The following is a 13642-nucleotide window of genomic DNA, read 5'->3' as shown; positions in this document are numbered from 1 at the left end:
CTGCAATTCAAGCAAGTCAGGTGCAGTGGTGAATTTGGTTCTGCCTTGCTCCATTTTCTTAAGGCATTCCAGCAGAGTCACCTGTTATTGTCTTTTTCTCATTTTGCTGTCAACTACTTCCTTATAAATTATTAACTGATCAAAAAGGATTAGTTCCTGATACTTAAAATGCTACCTACTTAGGAGGTTTTGCTTTCTTAGAGGAAACTTTTAAAGGAAAAATATTTGGAATGGTTGAGGATGCATGTGTTCTTTTCTACCTGGTTTTGTTACTCAGCTGCTGGAATTTTGTAGTCCCCCCCAGGTGTGCTATTCTGTTCCTAATGGCCACTTCAGGTGAGCCACCTAATATTATAGCAGCCTTTGAAGGTTGGGGTGTACGTAACTTCTCCCTTTCTTATCTTGCTCGTCCCCAGGGCGAATGAATCAATCTAGTCAACATGCAACCCCAAGACTGCTAATCTATTCTATTGAGAAAAAGGTGGAAGAAAATCATTTCTGGCTTTATACTGTCAGACAAAACTAAAAAGATCAAAATTTGAAATGAAGCTACTTAACGTTACTGTTGCAATTTCCAAGCTTCTTTTTCCTGACCTAGTATTTTAGTGCAATGCTTTGTAGAATTTTTGAAGGCTAAAGATATAATATTAAGTTCTGAAGAGAAACAGGAAAAAATGAAATGTATAATACTACCAGACTTAGCATAAATTTAAGAAGAACAAGTCAGGAAAAAAATTATGTGTGCTTTATGGAATATAAAGAATAATTTATCAATAGGTAGCTAAGTTGCCTAAGATAGAAATTTATCATTAAAAGATGGTGATATTTCAGGAACGCTTTAAACTTTATTTATTTATTTATTTATTTTTTAAAGATTTTATTTATTTATTTTTTTAGTTCTCAGCAGACACAACATCTTTGTTGGTATGTGGTGCTGAGGATCGAACCCGGGCCGCACGCATGCCAGGCGAGCGCGCTACCGCTTGAGCCACATCCCCAGCCCCCGCTTTAAACTTTAAATGATCCTTTTGACATAAGTGTCACTTCTCATGATAAAGCATTGTGTTCCAAGCATGTCCTCCACTGGGTTTCAGAGGGATCTAATTCCTGAAGTGGAAAAGGCTATTGTGCTTCTTGCGAAGAGTCTGAATATTGGTTTTAAAAAACAAATCCTTTGCTAAACAAAGGACAGCAACTGTTTTTGTCAGAAAGATATTTCTCATCCCCAGCAGATTCTATGCCCAGTGACAAGTTTTTGCAGATAAAAACTCCCGATTTTCATTTCTCCAGATCAGTCCTAAGTGAGGAGAGAGACAAAATGGATAATGTAAAAACACAAAAATCACACTATATTTTTTTCATTTATCCTCCAACATATTCAAACGAGCAAAACATACTTAACATCTTACAAACATCAACAGCACTCCAGTCTCTAGAAAGCGAAGGGAGCAGTGAGAAGAACCCATGGGCCATCTGTGCAGTATGGAGGGGGTGCAGAAGGAGGCAGCTGATGCACTTTGGGAGAGGCCACCAGTACAGGCTGTCCTCACACGTCAGTAATCACAGGACATTCTGGACTATCTTGCACCCTGCCTGCTGTACTTCCTGTGCTCTTGCACCATCTCCCACTGCCCTGTCACACAATAGCAGAGCCTTGGGGATCACACTAGTTGGCTACCATGTGGAAAAGTTCTGTCTCTCTACTGGAGTCAAAACATGAGAGATTTACCCACCAACGATCAATGTGTTCCCTCCTCTTCCCACCATTTCTCGTTTCCCACCCAGTCATCTCAAATTCTTACCAACGCTTTCTGGATGCCAAAGAAATTTGGATTGCAAAACAGATGTGGTAAAGGTATATAAGAAATATTATTTTATTTGTTTCAGATTAGCATAGCTTTATTACCTAAATAATACCCCTGTGTATTCATCATCTGTTTTTCCTTTATGGATTATTCTGGCCCATAAATTGGCTGCTTTTTAACAAACTGCATCATTTCCTGTTTTAGTCAGCTTCATTTCCACTGTAACCAAAAGATCAGAAAAGAACAATTATCACAGAGGAAAAGTTGATTTTGGGCTCAGGGTTTCAGAGGTCAAAGTCCATAGATGGCCAACTCCATTGTTCTGGGCCCAAAGTAAGCAGAACATCATGGTGGAAGGGAATCAAAGATGAAAGCATCAATTCACAATAATCAGGAAGCAGAAAGTTCCACTCATAAGAACAAAGTATAAACCTCAAAAGTCATGCACCCAGTGATCTGCCTTCTATAGTCACACCCTACCTGCCTACTTACTGCCCAATTAATCCCGGTTAGTGGGTTAATGCACTGATTAGATTAAGGTCCTCATAACCCAATCATTTCACCTCCAAACTTTCTTGCATTTTCTCACATATGAGCTCTTGGGAGACACCTCACATCTAAACCATGACTACTTTTTACTTTGTAAAATTTGCCGTAATAATTAACAGGTTTTCTGGGTTTGCCTACTCTATGATATAATACACATAGATTACAAAACAAGTTAGTAAAAAACCAATTTAAAATAATCTTGTAGAGATGGGCAGGAGAAACTATGGGATGAATTTGTTACTATTTATTTTATCTCTTTGTTTTATCTATTTATATTTTTAAAGGTTTACTTGGATCACATGGACTTTATTGTTTTTCTTCTCTGCCTATGACAAATAAATGGGTTTTATTTACTTTTCTATTGATAAAGTATTTTGATAAATACTTCCTAAAATTTGATTAGTAGGCATTCAAATCAAATCCCTTCTCTTAAAGGTGGGAGTGGGGTGGGGCACATCTTCTCTAGAGTCTATTACACAGTCAGTGAAAAGAGAAAGTAGATGCTCATGGGCAGACAGTATTGTATAAGAAGGAGCTGACCTTCTAAAGCCCACAGACATATCTCCATTGTAAGAATGTCCTCAAGTCCTTTTAACTCAGTTTCTAGGTTTATTTTTTTTGTTTGCTTTTAAGCTTTGACTGTTTCCTCATTAACATAATCTTTAGATTATAATATAACATCCCAGGTAGAATACAGGAAAAAAATTTAATATGCACCCCATATTCTGGTTATTAAGTTATTATTATTATTGCAGTGCCATCATTAAAGCAGTACCATCATTCTCTGACCAAAATCTTGTGGGAATTATAGTTACAGTGAATTAGCTTGGCTGCTGATCCCCCACAAACACCAAAAAAAAAAAATAAGTAACTGATTCTTCAAAGAAGAGGATCAGATCCCTGTGGGGTCATCTAATGCAGTGCCAGTCAGATTTGCTTTCTGTTACTCTCTCAAGCCTGTCCTGGGACAATTCCTCAGCAACTTCCATCTTCATGTTAATACACCAATGTTTCCCAAATCTTCATGTTAACACACCAATGTTTTCTCACAAAGAATAATGTTAGTAATATTGGACATTTCTGAGGTTCCCTCAAGCTGTAATGTACACCTCCTCCCTCCTGCCTTCCCCAGGAATGAACTCTTATACAAACTCACTAAAGAACAGAAAATATTTTCTTTATCTGTTATTTTTAGATATATAAGACAGTAGAGTGTATTTTCACATATTATACATACATGGAGTATAACTTATTCTAATTAAGATCCCATTCCTGTGACTATCCATGATGTGGAGTTTCATTGGTTTTGTATTCATACATGAACATAGGAAAGTTACATCTGATTCATTCCACTGTCTTTTCTATTCCCACCCACCCTTCCCTTCATTTCCCTTTTTCTAATCCATTGAACTTCTCTCCCCTCTCTTTTCCCCTCTCCTCTCCCCTCCCTTATTTTGTGGAAGCATCCTCCTATCAGAGAGAACACTTAGCCTGTGTTTTTTTTGGGACTGGCTTATTTCACTTAGCATAATAGTCTCCAGTCCCATCCATTTACTGGCAAATACCATAATTTCACCCTTCTTTATGGCTGAGTAATATTCCACTCTATATATACCACATTCAGAAAATGTTTTCATTCGAGTAATATGTGGTAAGAGCCTGCTTTATGCTAGAGAGACACAAAGTAGAATGGCTCTTGTTTTTTTCTAATTTTATTTTCAGGTGGGTCTATGAAGAGCAAAAAAAAGTAGATTAATAAATAAGAAAATACCATATGTGGCTAATAATTGTGAAGGTAACTAACTGGGAAATTGTTATAGAGAATGATTAGAGGAAATAATAAGATTACTATGAAAAAGCTGGCTGGAAAATAACTTCTGGGTTGGAGATACTTAATGATAAAGATTGAGAGTATATATACATGCAAAAGACCCTATGGCCAGGGTGGCCGGAAGACAGGTATCTTGGTGGAGTGTGGTGTGTAATATAGGCAAGAATTAAATGATGTCATCCCTTGAAGGCAAAAGTAAGAAGTTTGGATTTATCTTATTTTCAAGTCCACCAGAGAGTTTTAAGAGAGTTAGTTGAAACTGCCTAATCTTCATTTCTGTGACTACAAGTCTGGTTGCTATATTGGCATGAATTGTATAGTGGTAAATGTGGAAAGTTCTGGTAAGATGGCTCTGGCAGGACAAGACAATGGCTTGATTTATTGTGACAAAGAGGAGACTGAGTAAGAGACCCAAATAAGATTTGATAATTTTATCAAAGTCAGAGATAGGTTTATATTTTATTAATGAGCTAATTTGGGTCAGGAATCGTGGCACATGCCTGTAATCTTAATGAATCAGGAGGCTGAGGCCAGAGGACCACAAGTTCAAGAAGTTTGAGGCCACCCTTATCAACTTAGTGAGGTCCTAAGAACTTAGCACTACTCCTTCCCAAAATAAAAAATAAAAAGTGCTAGGAATATATCTCATCAATGAAAGCACCCCTGCATTCAATTTCTTCTGTGGGGAGAGCTGGGGTTGGTCAGAGACAACCCTATTAACTAAAAGAGAAGATATAGGTACTGGGAATTGGGATGTGGTCCTTTCAATCTTGGTTTGAGCAACCAGCAATTTGTGGCTCCATTCAATCATAGGTGGAAAACTTGGGGGAACAGATTTGAGTGGGGACAGAGGAAGCTAGGGAAATAAGATTTCCATTTTGGCTTATTTAAGATTTAATTGGCTCTTAGGCATCCAGGGGTGGAAAGAATCATATCAGACTATTGAAAATAGGGGTCCAATTTTTAGGAGAAATATCAGAGCTGTGGATGTAAATTAGGGTATAGTTTTAAGCTATGGGATTGGATGATATCAGATAGGAAGAAAGTTTAGATGGAGACAATGAGGACTCGAGAGTGGGACCTAAATGTCCTCCAAAATTGAGACAGTAGATAAAGGGGCAGGAACCAGAGTATAAGAAGGAGAACTGGCAGCCAATGAGATAAAAGAATGACTGGAAGCATTTCTAATACTAAAGCCAAGAACAAAAAGTGATTTGAGGAGAGAATAGTCAACTAATCAAATACAAATGAAAGACTAAAATTATCATGGAGAAATGGCCATTGGGTTTCACAAGTGAAGGTTAATGGGGACCTTGTAGAGTTTATTTTTTAAGTGAGTATATCTGATGAAAAGAATGTGATGTCCTACTTTTTCTACACCAGTTTCATAACCAATCCAATGTTGATTGTATGATTTGAAACTGATTTTTACTTCTGACCCAGCAGTTTCCTGTTTCTATGATCTTCTCGCCAGTTACTTAATTCTCCTAAGTACACACTGCATACCTATTTGTAAAATGGGTAAACAATAATATTAAGATTATATCAAGTACATATATATCTACATACACACTTAATAATATTAACAATATTTAATGTCATGGGTGACTGACCATATTCCAGGCATTGGGCTAACATTTTTAGAAATCTAACTAATAGAATTTTCACAGCATCTCTAGAAGTTGGTTACTTTATTCTTCCAATTTTATGGATGGGAATCCTAAGGAATTCAGGAATTGAGCAATTCTAAGGTCACATACCTGATGAGTTGGAGAGCCACCATTCAACCCAAGCCAGGCTGGCTCTCAGTTTCACACAATTTAAACATTACCATCAGTTGTGTCTCAGAAACACTGATTGATTATTAGCATATTCCTCTTCCCCTTTCTGTGTAAAAATAGTCACCTGAAAATGCAGAGCCCTTTTTGCTTGAAAATAATCTAGAGTTGGGCACAGTGGCACACTCCTATAATCCCAGCGACTCAGGAGGCCGAGGGGGGAGGATCACAAGTTCAAAGCCAGCCTCACCAGTTTAGCAAGGCCCTAGATAACTTAGCAATACCCTATCTCAAAATAAAAAATAAAAATAAAAAGAGCTAGGGATGTGACTCAGCAGATAAGCACCCCTGGGTTCAATCCTCAGAACCAAAAATTAAAATAATGAGAGAAGTCTCTTCTGTAGTTTCCTCAATACTAACACTGCTGTATTTCCAGTATCCTTCATGTCACTTTATCTTTGTCCTTCAAAAATATCTTTTATTAAATATCTGGAAACCATTTATAACCGTGACTAAAGCAGATGCACAATTTGGATAATGTGGTATAACTAAGATATCATGAGCGATTTGGTGCAGTTCATAACTGGCTTTATAGGTAATTACAGAATAAATTTTAAATATACTTTTGAGCAATTTTTCATCTCTTTAGTAAAGTATAAAATCTCATATAGTGTGAACTCTTTGGAAAGTTCAGGTTAATCAGTATGGTCATACAGTGTGTTGTCCAGAGAATTCATTTTATATCTATTGTCAGTGGTCCTCTTCCTTCAGCAAAGATCACTGTTTCAACTTTGGAGTTGATTACTTAATATACACATCTCCCACTCTATCCCATTTTTGGACTAATAACTAGTTTTTAACTCCTACTTATAAGAATAATAAATATCCCAGATAACATGAATGCAGAGAACTGATCATTCAATAAACAGGGAAAATTTAAAAAGGCACCCTTTTTAAATTTTTTGGGCGATGGTGACCTTATGCAGGATTCAGGACAGACCTTCAGAGCAACACTAGGAGGACTTAAGGCCCCTCTTCCAGGGAACTTTGTGTAGGATTCTTGCTCCTGCCCTACTTCGATCCCCTACTGGGAATACGTCCTCTGAAATATCACATGTCTCTGAAATATGACATGTCTCCAATGAAAGCAACCTTGCACCACCCACCTATCTCCATTCTAGGAATGCTTTCTTTTAACATAAGAACCACTGTATGAAAACTATAGGAAGCACAAATGTGATTATCAAATATCCAATTCCCAAAATATCTGTGTTTTTTGGAATTTTGTCATGTACAACAATAAAGAAAGTCTTAGAATATTTTAGAGGCCTTTTGGCTAACTAAATTTTAAGAGCCAAAGTAAAAGTGATGTTATAAAGTATACAAATTAAAAGGTGTGTTTTAAGAATGACTTTGGCATTTAAAAAATATCATTTTTATTTTAAATTTCTGCCACAATACATTGAATTTTACATATGAGCACTAGAAAAATTGGCCTAATAAGCCAAATATAATAACCTAATATAAAATATTAAGTTAATAGTCTATGGCCAATAAGCTAACCATAATCCTCTAAGAACTTAGGTATTCAACAAAATAACTTAACAAGGGACATTTCCTACTTTCCTTCCCAGAAGATTAAAAAAAAAAAAAAAAAAAAAAAAACAGAAAAGCCTTCATTAGGTTAAGAAAGTTTGCATTTATCTGGGCTGGAGTGATTTGACAGATATTAAGGTTAGGCAAAACTAACCAGCTGATTCAGTCAAGCAAGCAGTCTGCTCAATAAAAACATTATTCAAGCTGACCAATTAACGTAATATGGTAAAATGGTTTCTTAGATCAATTTTTTTTGGTGTTTAGTCCAATTGCCAGCTCCAAACTCTAGAAAAAATCTTGAATGTGCATAATATCAAGCCTTTGAGAAAATTCTACCATCACTGTCAGGAATATTTTCTTTCTAGGCTCTTCCCCCAGCATATATTTTCTCTGATTTCACTACACACTGCTGCCTTTTAGAGGGAATGTATTGTTTACCCACATTTTTATCAGTCCTTCACAATCTGAACTGCACATGGACATGTGCATAAATGTAGGTTTTTACTAAGACTTTTCCCTGCCCCCACTGTGTGCAATTGTATTTTAATAGATTTATTTTTCCACTCTGCTATTCAATAGTTGTTTATTGAATACCTTCCAACAGATGGTAGGTTTGATACTTTAAAGCAAGTGGTATACCTTGCTTTGAAATATGAGTGAGGTCATACATAATTTGCAGATTCACCAGGTAACCTTTGTTCATCATGTCATAGAAACAATGGTGATTATAACAGTAATTTACAAATACTAGTAACAACAACAAACTCTTTTTAGACTGTCTAGTATGTCCCAGGTGCTTTATAATATTCACAATCAACCTAGAAAGAGGGTGATATTATTATTTCCATTTTACAGCTAACTTGCACACAAGCACACATTTGTTGATTAAAGTCCAAGACCAGAAAAGTCTACATTTTTCATACTGTGAAGTCTCTGTTACCTAAGGGATTTTCCTGTAAGGAACTCAAAATACAGTGAGAAATTTAGAATCAATGAGCTACTGTGGAATATATATGAATATCTTATTCTCACATGGAGAAGATTTTTTTACATTCATACAGATAGATGTTACTGATACTCTGTCATTTATCACATCCTGCTATGGCACTTCTCGGACTTTAGATTAATTGGAATCATCTGGAGAGCATGTTAAAACACAAATTGGATCCTGTTGTTAAAATGCAAATTGAACCCTGTTCCCAAAGCTTCTGATTCTGGAGTTTTGAGTTACAGCCTAAAAATTTGCATTTCCAACAAGTTCTTGGTGATACTGCTACTGCTATCACACTCTAAGAACCATTGCCAAGTATACTCAGCAAGGTCCAAATCAGAAGATTTTTAAAACATAATTCTAGAATAAAGCATAGACAAGAAATAAATCCTTGTTGGAGCCTGAGAATAATCTCGTTTAGATTATCCACTACTAAAAACAAAATTATTCAATTCCTACCCAAGTTTCTGTGGATAATTTAGTTTTTTTAAAAAAATTTGTCTATATTTTAATGATCACCTGTTATACATTCAAATAGGAATTTTGGATTACATACTTCTCCCTACCTACTCTAGGTTTAGCCTTGTTAAATCACCTCTGCTCTTAGCTCTTCACACCTGTACACACTACGTAATGTAGCCACCTGGCAAACTCCCATTCAGGGTACAACACTTAGGTTACATATCACTGCTTCCATCAAAATTCTTCTGGGTATTGTAGGCAACTTTGATTCCTCCCTTTTTTCTCCCACAGTAGTGTGTATAATCTATTATCATGTCCCTCTTCTCCACCATAAATAGTATAGTGCAGTAAATGTGTGGCACAAAATAGCACTGGTATCTGTGAGTGGTCCTGGGTTCAATACTTGGCACAAAATGTAAATAAATAGGAAGCATTATTTTGCTTCTGATGCCCTTCTACATCTTCTTTCAGTTCTTACCCAGAGTCCTCTTACCATCCTGTCATTTCTTCAGCTGACCCAATTCCCTAACCCTAAACCCTAACCCCTAAACCCTAACCCTAAAACCTAACCCCTACCCCTACCCCTAACCCTAACCCTAATCCTAACCATTATTATGAGACACCACACTATTGGAATACAATACTACTAGAATAGCTACTATCAAAATGAAAAAAAGAGTTGGCAACAATGTAGAAAAACCGAAAACCTCATGCATTGCTGGTAGAAATGTAAAACAGACATAACTAAAATGAGTATAACCCCCCAAAAATCTAGAATATCAACATAGATGGTGGGAATGTTAATGGTACAATCACTTCAAAAATCAGCTGATGGTTTCTTAAGAAATTAAATATGTATTTTCCTTACTCAGCAATTACACAGCCACCCAAGAAAAACAAAACTATATGTGCAGTCACAGAAATACACAAATGTTCTTAGCAACATTATTCGTAATAGTCAAAAAGCAAAATGTTCATCAAAATTTAATGTATAAAAATGAATTATTACCCATCATTAATAAATTGCTAATACAACATCATGGTAAAAACTCAACAACATGCTGAGTAAGAGAAGGCAGACCCCCCACAAACAAAAAAAAGTATAAAACTAAGATTACATTCATATGAAAATCCAGAAAAGATAAAATTAATCCATGATTTCAAAAAGCAAACCAGTGACTGCCTGAAGGCAGGAATATGTGGGTAATGGGTTGTGAAATAAAGAACTTTTGGGAGTGATAGCAATGCTTTATTTCATATTTTGAAAGTGACATGGATATATGGTATGCTGAGGTATGATGAGCAAATCATAGCTGTCAGCCTGACACTGTTTTTTTAAATTGTTCTCTTTATTCCTTTTTCTTTCTTTCTTCCTTCCTTTCTTTCTTTCTTTCATTCTTTTCTCTCCCTCTCCCTCTCCCCCTGCCCCCTCCCTCGCTCGCTCCTTTCTTTCTTTCTTTCTTTCTTCCTTCCTTCCTTCCTTCCTTCCTTCCTTCCTTCCTTTCTTTCTTTCTTTCTTTCTTTCTTTCTTTCTTTCTTTCTTTCTTTCTTTCTTTCTCCCTCCCAGGCTGGCCTGAACTCCTAGGCTCAAGTAATCTTCCTGCCTCAGCTTTCTGAGTAGTTGTGACTGTTGGAGCACACCACGGTGTCCAACAATAACACTTGCTTTTGTAAACAAAGTTTTATTAGAACACAGAAGCTTATATTATTTACCCACAGTCTAGGCTGTTTTTGTGCTACACTGACACTTGAGTGGCAATGAAGACTTGCCTACAAAGTCTAATATATTTATTATCAATCTCTTTTCAGGAAACGTTTGTTGATCCCTGATTAGATTAAAGTCAGCAGAATAACTACATAAACATTTCTTACGACTAAAATTGGCTGTATGAAATGAGATAAATGATCTATTAATTGCCAAGATAAATGTCTCTTCCCTATAGAAAGTGTGTATTCAGGACTAGAAATCTTGGCACTGTGTCATGTCAAATGTAGGAAAAAAACCTGGCAGTTCATTTTGATGAGACTTAAGAAATTTCTTTTCCAGGGCATTTTGAGGTGTATCTAAACTTTGTAGATAATACAGGGAAGAACATTTTAATCTGCAAATAGATTATGTTCATTATTAGTTTGTAATCATTTCACAACTATCATATAATATTAAAGCATCATAAGAGACTGCCTATCATAATAGAAACTTTTATGCCTCTAGCCATTAACTTGCAATTTTCTAGTTATTGTAGACCCATACTTTTAAGCTAGTGCTATTGGTAAAATATATGATTATTTAAGTCTGATTGCCTCACTAATTTTGACCAGTTTACTTTTCAGATATCCATTTTGGGGTTTACTCTTTCAATTAATTTTGGGTTCCATGGGCAATGAAATTGTTGTTGAGTATGTAAGATGTTGCAGTTTCTATGTAAGTTCACCTAAGTGCCTCTACCACTATTGATGGGCAAGGATAAAAGTAATTTAGTACTTTTACTTGAAACTGTTATAGATCTACTGTACTGGATTCGTTTTCCTGACACAGAAGAGTATAAAACTAGAAAAACTAAACATTTTCAGGTATTAATTTCAGACATGACTGTAGGCCTGGTGCACAAAACACAATTAGGGAGATGAAGCTCAAGTAAGAGGGTGGTCATACTGAGTTAAGGAGAGAATTATCAAAGTGCAAGATTATCATAGTGGTTGGAATTTTGTGGACAAGAATGTCTGAGCTATTTATGGTGGGTGCAATGTGATTATGTGTGTGTATTAGAGAGAGAATACTAAAAGCCTGGAGGAAATTCATATTTTTATATTAATGTACCAGATGAGACTCTTTAAGGCTTAGCAGAGTTTGACTGCTATAAAGGAGACTGAAGATGATGCTAAATGCAGTGTTGGAATAAATTAGGTTTCCAGCAGAGTCAGGTTGCAGCAGCATCACTAATATATCAGGTACTTAATTAAGAGTTCAGAAATAAGCCTTAGCAAAAAGAACCACACACAAAAGAGTAAAGGGAAAATGGTAGACCTAAATTTGAAACCAAAATTGATTTATGCTGAAAATGTATGTGGAAGCCAGAAAGGAAAAAGGAAAAGAAAGGTGTGTGTGTGTGTGTGTGTGTGTGTGTGTGTGTGTGTGTGAAAGGAATCTGACGACAATCAAAGGGAGATCAGTAGAATAGAGGAAAGGGATCAGGGGAGAGAGGAAAGCAGGTAAAAGAGAAATACTCGGGAATGATATTGGCTAAGTTTTATCACTGTATTGTACATATGTATGAAAACATAACAACAAATCCCACCATTATGTACAAGTATAATACACCATGAAATATGGAAATAAAGAAAAATACCAAACCTAAGGAGGCGCGGTGGAATATGCCTATAATCCCAGTGACTCAGGTGGATGAAGCAAGAGGATCACAAGCTCAAAGCCAGCCTTAGTAAATCAAGGTGCTAAAGCAGCTCAGCAAGATCCTGTCTCTCAATAAAATACAAAATAGGTCTGGGGATGTGGCTCAGTAATTGAGTACCCTGAGTTCAATCTCTGGTACCAAATAATAATAATAATAATAATAATAATACCAAATCTAATATGATCAAAACAATTCACCAGTAATTAGCCTGCATGACACATAAAACAGAATATCCTTTATAGGAAGACAACCTAATCCAGACTTCCTATGATGTATCATCTATCTATAAATGACCAGAATATAATTAAAAAAAAATTTTTGGTACCAGGGATTGAACCCAGGGGTGCTTAACCATTGAGCCACAACCTCAGCCCTTTTTTGCATTTTATTTAGATACAGGGTCTCATTGAGTTGCTAAGTGCATCCCTTAGTTGCCAGAGGCTAGCTTTGAACTCTTGATCCTCCTGCCGTAGCCTCCTGAGTCGCTGGGATTATAGGCATGTAGAATATCATTAAATTTTGCCAGAATGCAAAGAAGATAGAAAAATGAGAACCACAAGAGAAAATATCACATATAAAAAAAGTTCCGTGAGCTGACCCAGATTTTAGGATTAACAGAAAAAAAATTTAAATAGTTTTTATAACTAATTTCAAGGAGTTAAAGAAAAGCTTAATCATAATGAATAAGTAGATATGGGTGTCAACATATAAATGAAAAATTTCTTTTAAAAGAAATAAAAAGTATAGTATTTGAAATGAAAAAATCATGAAACAAATCTATCATCAGATTGTGTAGTGCAAAAACAGCAAAAAGTTAACTTGGAGATAGATAGACCAATAAAAATTATCTGGTCTAAAAATCAGAAAGAAAAAAAATAGGGTTTAATCAACCTCCTTCCATCCTATTTCATATAAAGTAATCAACATTCCTTATAAAAGCTGACAGCACTTGGGTCCCCAGAAAATCCTTGTTGAGAAGAAAAAAAGAAATTCATGACCAAATAGTAGAGAAGGCAGCCGAGTCACTTAAAAGCTAAAATTGTAATAAAAGAGAAAAGAATGATCAAGGAACCAATTAAAAGACTATTCATGTATTTTTCTCCTAAGAACCATCAGCCATGCTTCCGTTAGCACAGGGCGTCGGAAAGCGAAGCAAAATCCAAAGGACCACCAGGTAAAGTGACATCTTACTCCCCTAGTCCAGCATCCGTCCCCTCTCC

This window comes from Urocitellus parryii, chromosome 7 (assembly GCF_045843805.1).
Source record: "Urocitellus parryii isolate mUroPar1 chromosome 7, mUroPar1.hap1, whole genome shotgun sequence".
Lineage (NCBI taxonomy): Eukaryota > Metazoa > Chordata > Mammalia > Rodentia > Sciuridae > Urocitellus > Urocitellus parryii.
The sequence above is the reverse complement of the archived record's forward strand: the minus strand, read 5'-3'. Positions refer to the sequence as shown.